The 17688-nt window shown below is 42.2% G+C and overlaps 1 protein-coding gene across 7 annotated transcripts in view; it reads left to right on the top strand.

The window, feature by feature from the left end:
- The window catches only part of CALD1 (caldesmon 1), a 248553-nt gene that overhangs the window by 38101 nt on the left and 192764 nt on the right, over positions 1-17688 (top strand). For 5 of the 7 annotated variants that reach the window (XM_082311265.1, XM_082311264.1, XM_082311263.1 and 2 more), the window contains exon 1: positions 13914-14049. The exons of 1 other annotated variant lie outside the window; for it this stretch is intronic. The gene's annotated coding sequence lies outside the window, so the exon portion shown is untranslated. Of the gene's footprint in view, positions 1-13913; positions 14050-17688 lie in introns of those variants that run through there. One more of the 7 variants, XM_082311258.1, reaches the window with a different exon arrangement.

Below are 17688 nucleotides of genomic sequence, written 5' to 3'. Positions count from 1 at the left end.
ACTGCCCAGAGTTTGTGTCTGAGCCTGTAGCAATGTGGCAGGAAAGGATGCCTGTGAAGACTTTAAGCAGGGAGGATGCACAGAAGCTGAGTGGAAACCAAGGAAGCAAATGGCATTGGAAGTCAGAATGGTTATTATTAGGGAATATAATGAAAAAGGGTAGACTCCTTTTCAGTACTTGATGCTCATAGTTTTTCTTTATGAATGAATCAGAGGGAATAAAATATAGTTAAAATGAGCAGCCCTGTAATAACAGAAAAATTTGTATAACAATACAGTAAAACTAATGATACCAGAAAATTCAGAAATGGGTTGATGATTGAACTATCCAAATACTTGGACTAGCTCAACAAATTATGTACTTTCTGCATTTACACATTCCTGCATCTGATATTTATATCTCAGAGAAAAACAGGAAAAAGAGGCTGGAGAGGGATCTTGTGAGGTTGGGATTATTTTTTTTTTTGAGATTTTTCTATAGAATTTGTATAAACTTGCTTACAGAAAATGTGAGGAAAACATGATTTTTTTGGTAAAAGTAGAAAGGTGGACATTTAAAAAATATCTGACCTTTTTAAAATGAAAATGCTTCTATGTGAGTAAAGACCTCTCTGATGGTATTGCCTTGTAACTGAGGGAAGCACAGCCATCTGGGTTGTTTTTGTTTTGTTTGTCTGTTTTCACCAGTCTCTCATGTGATATATTCTGAATGCTGCCAAATCCTCTTAAATCTTGGGTGGCCTGGGCCTGAAACAATAAGCAGTCCAATTTCCCATACTGTTGCAGTATGTAGCCACTAATATATTTTTTTCCTGATTTAATTTGGACAGAGAGATTATAAAAAATATTCTCTTCCTTGGAGAAAATGAATCAAAATGTCTTTTGCTAATCCTTCTGAGCATATGAAGTCCATGTTCATAAGCCAGAACTTGTACCGTATGATTTTTATAATCAATCACAACTAATCTGGAGGATAAGTTGGAAAAGCAATGGGGAAATCAGTCATTGTACCAAAAAGCTTAAGCAGAACACTTTTCTGGATATTTCTCTGTTTGTGCTTCTTCACATATCTTTGGTGGCTTCAGAAAGAGACTGTGGTAGTAAACAATGAATAATATTACTGAAGAAGCTAAAATTTCTTTCATTGCAGTCTTTTTTTTTTTTTTTGTTTTTTACAGATTCTCTGAATTTCACTGGAATGTATTTCACAGGAGTTGATTTTTGTCTCTTTGTGATTTAAACATTATTGAAGAAATTTTGAAAGCAGCTGAAACATATTCCAGCATTCATCTCTATTTCTGATGCTTTTACTTCAATAAAAGGTTCAATAGGGAACTAGAAAGGATGTCTGTTGTGGTTTAACCCATCAGCAACCAAGCACCACACAGCTGCTTGCTAACCCTCCTCCCGGTGGGTTGGGGGAGAGAATCAGAAGAGTAAAAGTGAGAAAACTCATGGCCTGAGATAAAGACAGTTTAATAATTGAAATAAAATAATAATAAATTGTAACAAAAAGGAAAACGAGAGAGAGGAATGAAACCCAGGAAAAAAAAAAGGGATGCAATGGCTCACCAACCACTGACTGGTGCCCAGGCATTCCCAGAGCAGCGATCACCGCCCCCTGGCCAATTCCCCCCAGTTTATATACTGGGCATGATGTCATATGGTGTGGAATAGCCCTTTGGACAGTTTGGATCAGCTGTCTTGGCTGTGTCCGCTCCCAGCTTCTTGTGCACCTGGCAGGGCATGGGAAGCTGAAAAGTCCTTGGCTAGTGTGAGCACTACTTAGCAGCAACTAAAACATAAGTGTTTTATCAACATTATTCTCATACTAAATCCAAAACATAGCACTGTACCAGCTACCAGGAAGAAAATTAACTCTATCCCAGCTGAAACCAGGACAATGTTTTTTGATGTTGTCAAGAGAAGATACATCTGAAATTTCATTTAATTGGAAATTTTTTCTTTCTTCCAATTAAACAACGAACTCAAGGATAGTCCTGAAATCTTGGAATTTCCCATGGAACAGCCATTTGGGACTTTGACCAGCCCAGAGAATTGTTTGAATAGAATTTTGCTCCTTCATGGTATTGTACAAATATTGTTTAATGCTCAGTGTGCCTCTGGTGCAGGTGGGGAATGGAACTGTTCACATCCACTGTGAGGGAGAGTACGGCTTCTTTGTGTTACATACATTTCACAAACGGCTCTTCATGGCATCAGGCGGGTGCTGAGCACAACAAATGCTGGTGGGATTCTGCAGCTGAGTGCAGTGCAAACTGGGGAGTAAGCCCTGCTTATGTGGGCTGAGGAGAATGAGCGAGTTCCTGACGTATGCTGGAGGCAGGATGACAATAGTTTGAAATATAGAGCTATACATTCTGGTGTCTATAGCTATCCTACTGCCTAGTTATGCAATCAGCAGTTTAATTGTTTTATAGTCTGGTTCAGGGTCTGTCAGGAACAGGTCTGGCATCTCACTGAAGGCCGGTGAATTTAACTGTGATCTGCTTAAAAATGGGAAATGTCAGCAACCAGACTGTGCAGGGACTTGGGCAAGCGGCTTGTTTCTTTGATATTTTCATTGCAGGCATCTGTGTAAGGAAACCCCTTGCTATTCTGAGGAAGCATTCAATTGTGTATAACTGCTCAGAAGTCAAGTTAAATAAGTCAAGTGTCAGTTTTTTCAGTCAAATATGGAGTATATGAAACTTGCTTTGAACGCTAAAAGATGGCAACCAAATGCAGGACTATGTTTCTGACCCACAATCAATTTAAAATCTCTTTAAAAACTAAGGCCACTTAGAAAACTGATCAACTATGGTATTTTTTTTTTCTTTTTTTGCTTGTGGTCTTATAGTGTGCTAAGTTCTGGAAAAAGTCAAACTCATGATATTTCTTCTAATGAATCCAAACAATAGCTGTTAGTTAGGAATTCATGCATGCATTCTGATGCTCAGAAGCAGCTCTGACTCGAGGCATATGGTTGTTTATCTTGATGGTTATAATATCATATGTGGTAGATGCTGGCAAGGACATCCCTTTCCTTTACCCCAAAACATTTAACAGTGATGAAAAGGCCTTTGTAAAGGCAAGCATAATTCTTTCCATATTTGTGCTTAGAAAAAGTTCATTGATTATTTTTTGTTTATGGAAGCTGTCTTTGTGGCTGAAAATAATAAAGATATTAACCATAAGCTGCTGGTGACTGGTTTACATCATCAGTGTCTAAACTTGCAGCATGGGGAATTGCTCTTAATGTCTTGTGAGACCGAGTACTAGAAATGAGAAGAATGTGGTAATGGTGTTGCCTTAATAAAGGGTAGCACATGATAATCTAGAGAGTTTCATGGAAGAATAAGTTATTTTCTTTATAGGATGTAATGTATGCTCAGCCAAATGTTCTCAAAGATGCGTCCTTTCAGTCTCTAATATGAAAAAGTGCAACCTTTCAAAGACTACTTTTCTTTTTTTGAGCTTTGTATCCTGAGACCCCTATTTTATCAAGCCAACCGTGAGATCTACTTTGAGAGGGATACTCTGAACATGTATTGCATGGGCATCCCCGTGCTAATTTTTTGTGGTAAAACATAAACAGGGAATACAGTGCTAAAGGGCATAACATGATGGCAAAGAACATGCTTTGTACCCATAGAAATCTGTGACCTGCTTGCATTACTAGGTTCCCATTGATGTTGCTAAAGAAGATAAGCAGTGCTTCCTTACAGCAGTTATTCAAGGTATCTGGAAGCAATTCTTGTGTCCACTGTTATGACTGCAAAAAGACACAGCGGTATTGCAGTCTTCCCTGACATTGTATGGCTTGTCTGAGGAAGTGGTATCTGAGGAGATACCATGACTTACAAAAGAAGAATTCCAGAAACCCAGTAGGAACATTAGTATCACATTTCCATTCCTCCTGAACCAGAATTGGAGGAAGGTCATTATAAGCACTTAAAGCACTTCAAATATAAATTCAAATGAATAAATGGGGAAAATATGGAATTTTTAATTGATATCGGTGTACTTCGTACAGCTGGCAGTTGGTGCTCAATTGCTGGGAATTATTCTTGAAGGAACAAATAAGAGAAACTTTCACTTTTTGTGATTTTCATCTGTCTTAAAGAATAGGAAAAAAGATAAGCTGTTTGCGCTGAATGTGCAAGTATCAATATGCTGGAGGTTACCTTACACAAAACTTCAGGGGTTCAGAACTTGCCACAGAAGGTGAACATGGGTCATTCTAGAAAGGGAAGGGACAAAAAGAAATTGGAGCTGCTCAGGAGATCAGATATTTAAATGAGTGTTTGATGAATGCTGGTCACGGGAGAGCCAGAAGGTCACAAAGTAATTTTTTCAGGTAAGCATGACCCCTGCCTAGAGAATTAAACCTAGTACTTTCAATTTCACCTTCTGACCAAAGGGCAGGCCAAAGTAGATTTGATATAATGTGCTTAAAGCAGAAAGCTACATTCTACACCAACCTTAATTTTGCCATAAACTGTGGCTACACCACTTGCATAGCAAAGCACAGGGAGTTAATCTCTTGGAAGCAAAGTCATTTTGAAGTGCAGAGGAACTGGAGACTGGAACTGTGAGAAACATATGAGCTGTTACTCCTCTTTCCTGTATACTTCTGTAGTTACCTCATCATGTGTTATGCCAGTGATTTGGCTTATATAGACAAATAGCATACCTGTCTGCAGTTCAAAGCCCCAGCTGCCCCCTGATACCTTCTCCTTGAGAAATTCTGTTGTGCTACTTCGTCAATAAAAACAAGCGAGACATACTGGGAATATTGGAGGATGGGAAATGGGGAATGAAATGTAATTTCAAAATACATAGCATGGAAGCTTCTGCACTGGTCCTATTGTTTAATTCATATTTAACTTCTTTTATTTAAATGAAGCTGCTACAGGAAATTGCCTGTCAGAGGACGTTACCCAGAGCTCTTAAGAGGAAGCTGGGTGTGTCTAGATTAGGAGAGGAGCAAATGTCATGCTGGATAATTAGCAAAAAGGCCACTATCCCTCTCTTTGCATATGAGAGGGGGCAGGGAAAGACATTCTGCTATGTCCACTATTGCACTAAAAGCCATATCCTTCAGAGAAACTTGTGCTGGGGTTCACACTTTCTTAGGATTGTTGGTGTGGAGCCCTGTCTGTGCACAAATGATTGTTGGGTATGTGGACAACTGGCACAAGTGTCTCCCACAACCTGCTGCTGGGGTGTAAGGGCCCACCTCATGGGAACTTGAATCCTGACTAAGATTATTAGGCAATGTTGCAATAGCAATAGTCATCATTTCAGTGATGCCTCTCTCAGCTTTGGGACAAGCTGGTTTGGCAGTATGTGCTGCCAGATGAATGTTAGGGACTCGGTGCACTCCTATATCTAGTTCTCAAATTTGGCCCATGGCATTATATAAGCCGTATTGCTAATGTTTCTTCATTTGCTTCCTCTTCTCTTCTTTCACTTCTTCTGAGGCAGGTATTGCAGTTACTCTTCCCTCCACTGGATAAATCCAAGGGCAGATGGTGGTTTTGGCTTAGCAAAATGCCTGGGACTGCTGATGAGGCTCTGTCTGCTGTGTCTGCTCCTCTTTCCTATAGATTCCTTGTCCAAGGCGATGACAGAAATTTGGCTTTTCCAAGGAAATGGCAAAGGCTTGTTCTGTCCAGAGGGATTGCATGGCTGGAAGATTGAGTGAGGGATGTACTTTGACTGATGCATGGCTCCTTCCACAGAACGACTGAGTTACTTTGGCACAGCCACAGTCTGCTCTAGTGGGCTTCTAACTCTGGCTCTGCTATTGCATTGCACAAGCCGACAGGGTGTGATGCTGTGATGCAGGGCATGAGAGATCTCATTTTAAATGACTTTGTTCACTAGCGCTAGTAGCACTTAGACAGCACGTGTGTGCTCGGAGCATGATGCAAAACCGCAACTGGTTTATTTGTTCTGAGCTGGGACAGTGCACCTCTGCCACTCTGTGTGTAATAGCAATAGGAGTATGAAAATGGGGACTGGGTGCTCTTGTTCCCCCCCAGTCTTCACCCTCTAGTTCTGCTTAGTGCTGTGCCTCCTCAGGTTTCCAACAAGTTTTGTCTTTTAGTTGTTTGCTATGCACCCTGCATAGCAGGGTTTTTTCTATGTCCCTTACAGTGCCATAGCTGCTTCTTGCCTGACACACACAGTCCTTCCTTGCTTTCTTTCAGCTCTCCAGCTTGCCCTGCTCTCTTGCTGTGAGTGAAGATGGAAGACTTCTGGGTTCCTTTCTTGGCTCTGCCAGACACTGCCTGCAAGTCACTGAGAGCCGGGTCTACATTGGAGTGAAGTCTTAAATGATGGGGGACTTTATTAACTGTATAAATACGAGCTGAATGTCTGAATACCTGTGTGGATCTAAGCTGGATCTACATGGATGTCTTCTGTATCTTGTTTCCCATCTTTAAAAAGGGAGCAATACTCCTTGCTTTCTATCATTCTGGTTTTCACCTGTTTGGAACTGAAGCTTATTACCATTCAGAAACAGAGGTCTGGTCCTCTTTATAGGCATACAGTGTGGCCTGAACTGGTTAGAGTTTCTTGGGTCTGGAGGAGATATGAGGATACATATGACAATAAGATATATAGCATGAATAGGCTATAGGAATAGGAAAGTGGTGACTGTGTTCAAGGTCTTCCCCTTATGCATGTGCTGCATGGATAAAATGGGGACAGTAGCAGATTTACTGTTTGAAGCAAACACTACTGGAATCAGGTATTCTTGCCAGCAGCCTGCCAACTATCTCTACTTGATTTTGTTGAGGAGGCACAGCCTTCAGTTGCCTGAGGTGCCTTTCTTTCTCTGTGGCTTGCCATCCCTAGGGATATGGCCATGGAGAAGCAGCTCCAAGTGTTGAATTCTGTTACAGCAGCCAGAGCTGAACAAGGAGACCTAAGTGAAGATCAAAAGTATTGTTTGCAAACATGAGCATATGTGGGACTCAAATAGACTTTGCCCGCTAAAGTTGTGTTTTTCGTTTGAGGCCAAGTTAACAACTGAGACCTAACCTTTGCTCATTGCCAGAGCCAAACTGCTGAAGCTGAATAGTTTATTAGCATCAGAGCACAAAGGGGCCTGGTTCTCACATTGCTGTAACAATAGGATACGTCAGAGAATATTGATTTGATTAGGCTGATACTTGCTTTACCCTAGTCTAAGCGAGAGGAAAATCAAGGCCAAGGAATACGCCTCACCCTCAAAATGCCCGTACCAGCAGCTGTGCAATTTGTAACTCGGTTGCAAAAGTAAATTATGGCACCATCTCTTCTGTCTGGAAAACAATACTCAAAATAAAGCCAAACTTATAAAGAAGGAGTATGTACAGTGCAATTGTTTTGAGCAAATGCATGGATTTTTCTTGGGCAAAGGCAAATTGAGAATGTGCACAAATTTTCTGAGCACTGCTAATTTCATTGCGTGTAATCTTTCATGGCTGGCAATGGAAAACGGGTGTCTTTGGAAAAAGATACACAACTACTGTTCATAGTTTGTACTCTGTACGAGAGAAGTGGGCATGCCCTTCAAAAAAGGGGGTGTCCCTGAGGGCAGAGTTACCTTACCCCACATGTTAGCCTTCAGAAAAAGTGTATAAAATTCCTACTTTCTAAAGCAATCTAGAAGAGCTTTTTTAAAATTATTTATTTTCTACTAATGAGTAAAGGTGCTGTGAAGTCTCTGCTCTTTGGGGGGCACTGTGTACTTGTAGCTAGGCTTAGTTTTGTAGTGGAAAAGTGCAGGTATTCTGTTTTCTTTGGAATATGGGCTGCTATGTTGTTTGTTTTGCTTTTAGTAAGGTAAAGTCACTGTGTCCACGATTAATTCTTTCTTATTGTAGGTAAAGTGTCTCTTTCCAGTAGGTTTTGGGATCCCTTTTTTGTTTCGCCTATTCTTTTTAGTATATAAACGTGCTTTGCATATATTTAGCTGGCTAAACCAAGAGAAATAAAATACCACACCTAGTAGAAATGGACAGATATGCCACACCAAAATGAATGGCAAAAATACATGATTATACACCTACTTTTTCACTTCTCCCAAGGTGAGTGAGTGCTGCTCTTGGAAACATTGGACTGATCCCTATTCTCAGGTGCTAGGTAAGTCTCTCTCCACATAGCGGGGGTGTGCGTGTGTCTCTTCTTTCCCAATACCTTTATGCAAGCTGAATCTGGTTACCATCTTCTGCCCTGCATTCCTTGCTTGGTTATCATGGTGTGGACTGATGTGTGGCATGCTTCTTGATTCCTGCACCTTAAACAGGGTCCATTGATTTTTTTCATTTATTGCTTTTATTAGCACCCAGAAGACTCATAGTGCCTTTCAGGAAGGAAAGAAGACAGAGTCCTCGCCACTCATGGAGGATTTGTAGCACTTTGAGTGGGAGGCTTGGTGCCTTGGGTTTCCTATTTGTCAGTGCAGCTCTTCTGGATGTGCTAAACATCCGTGATGCGAGTAGCTCGTTGGAGGGCTCTGTCTCTTCCACTGGATATACATAAGTCTTGGGGAGATTGAGGCTCGCATCTGTGTTAAGAAAAGATGTGCATCCCTCTTGGTATCTATGTTCTAGTCCTTGTTACTGTGTCTAGGCAGCACTAGCTTTTTATTTCCAGCTGACTGACATTATACCGCACACAGACCTGCATTTGAAGAGATGGCCGTATTCCTCTGCTCCCTTTTGTGGTAGGTTTTACGCTCTCTTTGAGTTTGCTGGTGGCTTTGAAGTCCTATGGATTGTGCTGTTCCAGGCCAAAAGATATGGCCTGAAGCAGTATGTGTAAAACTTTCCTGAAAAGTTACCTCTGCCTCCTCTCTAAGATAGAAGTTTGTCTGCCCAGGAGGTAATCATAAGGATGACCAAATCTGCTCATGGTGTGTGGGCTTCTCCCTCATGCACTTCGAAGCAATCCCCCAGACAGACCTGCCAGCTGGGTGGCTTGCTACAAATCAAGGCTTACTCACCTTCATGTCAGATGTGCACAGCTGTGAGCACCACCATCTGGGCTGTATCCTCTGTATATAAGATTAGGCTGATTTCAGATGAGCTGTGGAAATGGCATAGCCATAGCATCATTTAGAAATAATCTGCTGGGGCAGGGGGAACCCACACTGTGCTCTCTTTATGTTATGAGGGGGTATGAGAAAATGTGCAGAGCCAAACCGTGCTTTCCAGTCTGGCCTGGAGCAAGAGAGGAGGTGTGAGCTAGCCCAGGGTGCACGGCACATTTCCTGGCCGCTGCTCTATCGTACTAAGGGAGGGAAAAAGCAAAGTCTGCTGGAGAGAGTACCCCTGCCTATCATCCTGTGTCTGACCAGGGTACAGAGGGCAGAGAGCATAAGTGTGAGTTGGTGTCCCATCTCCTCAGCTGTTCCTAGTGCTGACTTTTCTCTGGGTATGCTTCTCATCTGACCCATTTCCTAGGGCAGTTGTGTCCTTTGGGGGCCAATGGAGGCTTAGTCCCCCTTCATTCCTGTTCATGCAAGCAACACAGGTCTCACCCACCCTGGTATATGTAACAGGACTTCCTGCAAGATCTTGTTAGTCTGGGCATCTCTTGCAGTCTCACAACAGTTCCCTTCATCTTTGATCATGACGTTCCACTTAGAGAGCACTTATATTCTGGAGGGGCTGAAAGTGAAGAATGATGCAGTTGTGACCAGTATTTCAGGGGTCCTTGGAGTTACTCAACACTGTGTTGAATGCTCCAATATACAATGAGGAGCAGAAGAGGTTTGTTTAATGTTGCCAGGGAAGGCAGTCCTACGTCTTTTCTCAAGACGTAGTCTTTTGATACCTCCTTTATCTCCCTGGAGAGTTTACAGGGTAGGACCAAGGCTCTTCCCCTGACATATGCAGCCATGTGCTCCTCCAGGGATATATATTGTCATTGGAAGTGTTAAAACTCCTTTCACTCCCTGTCCTGCTCAGAGACAAAGAATGGCAAACTTCTATTTACAATAAACAGTTGCTCTGCATAGCTCTGAAGAGTGCTGTGAAGGGAACCCAAATGTGACAGATAAAAGTGCTGCTGGTTGGGTCTGAGGGCGTTTGCCAGAGTGAGAGTGACGTTCAGCTGTAGCCGTGGTTGCTAGGGCTCAATGGATGCTGACCCTTGCTGCTGACAGGATTATAACCTTTTGTATCTGTGACCCACGCCAGCACTCCAGCGTGTCACACCTTTATTACTGGTACCAGGATTGGAAATAAAGATCACTTTCTTGTCAGCAGGGCTGAGTGACACATCTTCGTTACCCTGGGGCAGGAGGAAGTCTGCCTCTTTGTGTCCCTATCTGCACTAGGGAATAGAGTCGGTTACTCCTTGCTACTGTCATTCTCCTAAGCAGAGTTTTGGTGTCCCCACCTAAGCACAGAGCACCCATGCTAGTTACAGGATGGAAGCTCCTTTCTAAAGATATCTATATTTATGCTGTGAGCACTAGGACAGTTTGACCTACTGTTAGCTGCACAGACCACCAGAAAATTAGATACTGGGGATGTGAGGCAATAGGCAAATTGGTTGGGTACAGATGGGAAGAGTGGTCTTCTCTATGGTGTGTTTGATGCTCTGTATGCATCTTGCTGTATTGTGGGAATGTGCAGGGGTGGGGAACATATTTCCTCTTTGCTTCTGAAATGGCAGCTGAAGACATTGCAGTGACAGTGGTGGGAGACTTAGTGCTACTCAGTAATGGCCACGTGCACCACATCAAATAGAAGAAAACTAATTTGGGGAAGCTCAATAATAAAAAGTGACTTCATTTTGAAAAGCAAAAGATTATCCCTCCTGAAATACCCCAAAGACTTTTTCCAGGCAGGGAGCACAGCTCTGCTGTCACAGCTGCTTTGGGAAGAAGGCACTTGCAGGGCTGGAACAGCAATAATCCAAGTGGCCTCTGGCCACTGCTGCCTGCTGAGTCTTGAGGGCTTTGCCGTGCCAAAGTGCAAGTTCTTCGGAGTGGCTGTATGCAGCAACCAGACCTGCCACCTAGGGAATGATTTATAGTGTACTTTCTAGACCACAGACTTACCTCAGCTTTAGATTGTAAATTTTGTAGGAAAAATTGATAAACCTGTGAGAGCCACAGTCTCGACAGAGATTTCCAGGTACTTCTAACATGATTCTTCTGAGGGAGTGACTGCAGGCTTAGGCCTCCAAGAATGCTCCAACAGCCCAGCACGTACAGCGCTTTGGCTCTTATCGCAAGCAGTCCCACCCTTGCCCTGAGTTATTGAGCTCAAGAGCTTAGTGATGAGCACTTGCAGGGCCCTTACTTACCATGATAAGGTATCAATACTAAAATTGTGCTTGGTTTGAGGGTTTGATTTCTGCATATACTATTTTTTCTGTGTCTTATATGTGCAATCATAAACCAGGAGTTGGGTTATTCAGCCCCCAAAAATGTTTTTAGTTCTGTGCTATGACACAAAGTCTCTGATTGTCAAAGCAGAGGGGATAGGAAGCTGTGGCAAGAGTGGCAACCCTGGTGATGAGGGCAAGGACTATCATGATAGTTCCCTAAATTCCTGCTATTGTGGATTTAGGCATATTGTAACTATGTATTTGAAGCAGGCATTTACAGGTGGCTCCTAGTCATAGGATGCAAAAGAGCAGCCATTAGAAATTTAACTCTGCATTCTTCATAGCTCAGGTTTCCAGTAATATCTCCAGGAAAACTATGGTATCTGTGCCAGTTCATTGGCTTCAAAGTTTCAAGTCATGGAATTAAAAAGTTTCTCTAGGTGAAATTCAGCTCAGCAAGAAGGATGCAAACTTTACTTTTCATGACAGCATTTCCCCAAAGCAAAATCAGTCTTTTTGCACAATATTAATGCAAAAGTGACTTAGAACACAAAGAGTATGGGATGCTTTGACAAGGGAGCATCAAACTCATGGTAAGTCTCTTAAAAAAAAAAAAAAAAAAAAAAGTTGCTTTCAATTTAACATGGTGTATAGCAGCTTGCTCCCTGTTGCAGTGGACACTGAGATTGCAGGGGGCTGATGGCTATGCTGGAACGAGAACCTCAGGGTACTTCTAACATTCAGTTTTCGGCTCTGACCATCAGCATCCCTTAATCCTATTTACTCTTCAGCCTGTATTCTTTGATGCTTTATGTTCTGAAAATCTAGAGGATGGTAGGATCTAGTAGAGATTTGTCATTTCTTCCTAAAGAATGTCACTGCATCTTTTTATTTGGTCATTGATATGTAAGGGAATAATTTCTATAGTTACCGGAATGACTGAGAACAAGGATTTTGTTCTCTCTTGTTTAGGAAATCCTAAAAACCAAAGTTATATATATGATATATGTATTAATATTTAAAACCAGCACAGCCATATCATGGGAGACATCTAGCATTAGATGAAGTTTCCAAAGGGTTGTTAAAATAAAGAAAAAAAGTTAGTTTCCAAAAAAGTGGTGTTTGTTTTTACTTCATCTAATTAAGTTGTGAAATTTAAAATGATACTAGAATAATTATGATTGCTTGCTGTAAATCTGCATAGATTCAGGTCCCTTTGATTTTTTTTTTTTTCATGTTATAAAGATAAGTTTACTGTCTGTGGGCTGAGTCCTTCTTGCATTACACATGTGACGAAATTCGTGGGGCCCAGTGACCAGAAAGAAAGACGGAGAAAGGCATTAAAATAGTTTAGCCCATTCAGCTGCAAAGTCATCTTACACATATTTTCCCCCTAACTCGTTTTGTGTATATTATTGTCAAATATGAATCTGCAGAATATCTCCGGGTCTGGAATCCTGTCCCCTTAGAGTAGTCAGCAGTTCTCCTGCAGCCTTGCTTAGCGGCTGGTACATGTACGCACTAGGGTCTATGTGTTGCGCTGTTTTCCTAAGCAATCATTTTCATATTTAGTTTCACACTTTCTTAATTATTTTACATAGCTCACTTGTTTCCAGCATCAGCCTGCATCTGCTCTTTCATTTTTTAAGCTGCCTGCATAATTTGGTAAGTTATCAATAGTATGCAATCACTACAGCAAAACAAACAGATGAAAATTAATCTGAGCTTACTTTATGGTATTGAAAGACAGTGAAAAATATTGGCCATAATATGTAGATGTAGGGCCATCCTCATACTAAATGAACCAGTTTTAATGTCTGGATAAATAGCTGTATACTTATAAACTAAACCTGTTTATCCAACTAGTCCGACTTGCTAAGGATCATTGTCAAAATTTTGAATCCCTTTAAAAGTTATTTTTCAGAACATGGATATTCTGTATATAACTTCTGTTGTACTATTTGAAATGGAAATGGGCTGCAAAGCCTGCCAACTCATCTTTCATGTGCCTTTCCCACTGGTGTCTCTCTGCAGAATCAAGCTTGCACAGCAGAGCATTTCTGTGTTCCCTTTTACACGTGGTCCTCGTTAAAAAAAAAAATACAATGAAGTTTCGCTGTGGTGAAATTATTTATTTGATTTTTTTTAACTGGTGCAAAAAAGTAAATATGTTTACTGTGTCTCTTTCCATTCAGTGTATTTCCTTTTTTAAGCTCCATTTGTGTTCAACAAGACAGCCTCTTTCTCCAAGATTAACATTTCTTATGATTGTTCCTGACAGAGGATTTACTTTCAGAGGCCCTGCTAAGGATAACCAAAAAAGGGCATGTAGCAAGACAGTTTTGGCAGCTTGCACGAATTTTCGGAGCTTTTTAGGTCTTGGTTTTCTGATGAGTGGCTTCCTGAGCATGCCTAGGGAATGACAGGCATCTCTGCAGGCAGGCTGGACCCACCTTGGCTTGTGCGTAGTCATTGGCTGCCTATTAGAATAAATTGAGGACAATGCATACCGCTGCCTGCCAATTGTAAACATAAGGGATATGTATTCACTTAGCATTGACTTTTGGGAGGGGCCAAGGAAAAGCTGTAGTTTTATTGAATAGGGCTGTGTGTGAGGCTGCTGGTGTGCCTTTCTTGCTGTGCTCCTGCCCAAGCAGCCAGTTATTCATTTCCTTCCTACTAGTTGAAAACTTTTCAGCCACAGAGGTAAGGGCTTAAGATATCTGTTTGTTTGGGAGCGAGCCGGTCTGACTGCATTTGCGTTATGGCTAGAGATTAAGCAGCATGAGAAATCTAACGAGCCATAGAAATAGTGCGAAAGTGTCGGATAGTATTTTTTCCTCCCCTCCTCTCTCCGTGCCCCCTCCTCTTTCCAGATGTTCACGGGGAACTAAGGGAGATATCTGTGCCGGGTGGTGGAGGGGGTGCATGCTCGCCCACCCCGGCAGACCCTAACGCGGAGGTGTGGGGGCAAGGCTTCGGGTGCAGGGCAGGATCTGTGCCGGTCCAACTCTGTGTGGGATCCTGCAGCAGGCTTGTTAGTGGAGAAATAGCCAATCTGTCCTTTATTTTTTCTTGTTTGCTTTTATTTATTTTTTTTTTTTAAAGGAATTGCAATGAAAAAGTTTTTAGTGTGGTAATGGCTGGTGAATTGCTTTTAATTTTGCAACTTAATACCTGGGCTTTCAGGCAGCCTGACTGTAGAGGCAGTCTCCCGGCGTAACTGATACAGATACTGTAAAGCTCTGGTTAATGTAACTGATCTGATACTTGCTGAAGCAGATGTCCGTCATGGCAGCCTTTCATAGAAGTATTGTTGACAATAGATGGCATCCGTTTTTGTCTGCAGCCTTCAACATGCGCAGCAGCGTATTGCCAGAATGTTTCTTGTGAAGTTGTCTTTCCTGTTAAAAGGGGGAGAAAAAAATGCACTTGGGTGGGACTGGAGCTCTTAAAAGTCTGGGGCTGTGTTTGTGTCAGTCAGAGCACTGCTGGGGAGAGCCAGCGAGCAGGCTCTCCTTCCCAGCTCCTTTGACATGCTCGGACAGTTTGAAAGCCTTGTGCAAGGCTGGCTGCTGATAGCATGATATTCTGCATAGCAGGGAATTTCTCAGAGAAAAGGCTGGGAAAATGAAGGGAGGGATGGAGTTAGCTGCAGATGGATACTTGGGAGCAGCAGACATTGACCAAACTTGTAACCTCTGGCCAGACCTGCAGCAATAGAATTGATTTTTCTCATATGTTATATATTGTTTGGAAGAATGGGCAAGATAACTGTTTTAAAATTACTTTTTGTGGAGTATTTGTTTTCAGAGGAGTATTTATTTTCAGAGTATGCAGTTTTTATGCAATCTTGCCTAGCTGAGAAGGCTTCTCTTGCTAAAAGGCGTGCAGGAGAATAATTTATGAAAAAAACACAGTCCCTCCCTGGCAGCAGCTCAAAGAAAACAAGGAGGCAGAGTGTTTCTTCTGTGAGAACTGTGTATTTATTGTAATTTGTCTATTTTAGGTACCATACTGTGAATGATTGTGCTGGTATGGTTTGCCATCAAAGAACCCTGGGACCCTGCATCCATTCTTTCTCTGCCTCATTAAATGTAGCAGTAGGTTCTGTGTGAGCATATGCATCTACAAACAAGTTTCATACCTTTTTGTCCTGCCATGGAGAGACAGGATGGGGTCTTAAAACTACGTACACCAAAACCAATGAAACGGACTGTTTTAACATAAATTACAAATGGGGTGATGCTTCAAGGAAGTAAGCGGTCCATTTCCTTAATTAATTTGCCTTTAAGGTAAAGCAGGTCTGAACTATTCTCAACATATTTGAAGAAAGTATAGGTCTGCCTTTCTTTGGGAGGCTTTCTGATAGGCAGGTATCTTACTCAACAAAACCTGCACATGTTAATGTAATATCTAAATCATGATGGTAGGGGAAAAACACCGGATAAGGAGCCTGTGAACAAGAGACTAAATTGAAATAACTTGTATTTCCCAAAAACTCCTCTTTGTCACAGCATGCAATGACAAGAGGATCAATTCCACAGCTTTCATTCACAGGATTAGTCTTGGTGAAATCAATACCATCATTAACGGATGCAGGATCTGATGCAAGGGGAGTCCTGTGTACTCTGAATACGCTTTGACAGTAAGTGATGTAAACATGTATTAGGTGAATAAGGGATTTTCCACAATTGTTACTTCATATGTTCACAGCATTATTCTGACACGGAGCAGCCTGAGAAAGGGGTGATTTCCCTTGTGCTTTTATTTCTTGTCCAACACTGGTACGCAATGCAATAGCGACACTGAAAGCTAGGTGATTTGAAAGGAAAGGGGGGCTGTAAGTTCCTCTGGCTGATGTTAGAGGGAAAATTAAAGTGCGTTAAGATGGGAAGACTTCTTATTTCTCAAAGTTTTATTCATGGGGCCACACGTGGCATGGAGGCATGCTGGTCAGCATCCGTCTGGACCTGCATGGGGTTAGGGTGCAGTGCTACTGATTCCAGGTGGTGAGACTAGAAAGATAGAGCAAGGCTTTTTTCACTGGCTGCATGCTGGGAGGTAGCCTCTGTCAAATGAAAAGAAAGATGACGGGGAAGGTCTATCAAGAAGTACTCCTTTTTTCACCCTTCCCTGCCTGCAGCTGGAGTCGCCTTGCCTATGGGGGTGATCTTTTCATTGCAGAAAAGTGAGAGCCTGCAGGTCTTCCTTGCTGCAGGACAAATAGCATTTGAGTGCCCCGAGACTGTTTAAAATACTCTGATTTCTCAGTTGCTTACATGAGACCTATTCTGTTGGCTGCCCGAGTTATAACTGGTATTAAAGATCAGTGGAGTTGTTAACCCTTATCTGCCAAGGGTACAACTTGGAACAACTTGGATTGCTGCAGGCGAACAAAGAGGGACAGGAAACCATATATGCATAAGAAAGAGAGGGCCAAGAGAGCAGTGTTAGCTGTCCATCTGCAGTGCTTGTCTGGACTCTTTTGGGTATCAGAGAAAGCACCAAAAAAGGTAACAGGGCAGAATGGGAAGCATGATCCTGTGAACATTTCGTTGCCTTTGAGAGGAGCTTTATAAGGCGTTTGCAGGATTGGGCTCCAGGTGTACAAAGCCTGAGGCAGACAGGCCTGTGACTGAAAAGGGTGGGAGTCTATCTTCAAAGCAAGTTTTCATTCTTTAAAAATTCTCTCTTCTTAGTAACTACCCCCTGGCAGCTTGTAACAAGAAAGCTGCTTCCTTGCTAGAGCTCTCACCTTCAGAAATGTGCATGTGCAGAGGCCGGTTTACTGGCTTTGTTCGTAGCTCCTGGGTGGTTTAAAGCCCCGTGACCTGGTGAGAATGCATTTTGGGGGCATCTGTACTGGAAACAAGGCACTTACCTACATGCTGGCACTTACTCTTTCGGCACTGGTGTTTTCTGGGAAGCTGTAACTGTTGCATGCCTCCAAATGGTTTGTCAAGGATTTGGCTAAGGCTGAAATTTGACTCAAAGGCATTTGAAGATCAGATTAGATCTGACCTTTCTGGATGAAACACTGAGGTCATAAGACAGTTGAACTATGTAACAACTTCTTTTTGCCTTTTCTGATCGTTTTGTACAGTTCAGCTAGCCCAGCAGGGAAGGATGCTCAGTACATTGTAATTTGGGATCCCTCCCACCCCCACGGGAGCTTGCTCCTACTTTTCTTGAAACGGATTCGATTCACCAAAAAGGTTAGGGCACGTAACACCGTCACTTAGCTGCTGGCCCTGGTACGTTAGTGGTATGGTTTACATCTTGCGTAAGAAAGTGCTGCTTTTCATGTGTTTTTTCTTTGGAACCGTGCTTAGTGCTGATAAA

This window comes from Platalea leucorodia (assembly GCF_965183815.1).
Source record: "Platalea leucorodia genome assembly, chromosome: 4".
NCBI classification, from domain to species: domain Eukaryota; kingdom Metazoa; phylum Chordata; class Aves; order Pelecaniformes; family Threskiornithidae; genus Platalea; species Platalea leucorodia.
Note: the sequence above shows the minus strand (reverse complement) of the source record. Positions and strands in the feature narration are given on the sequence as shown.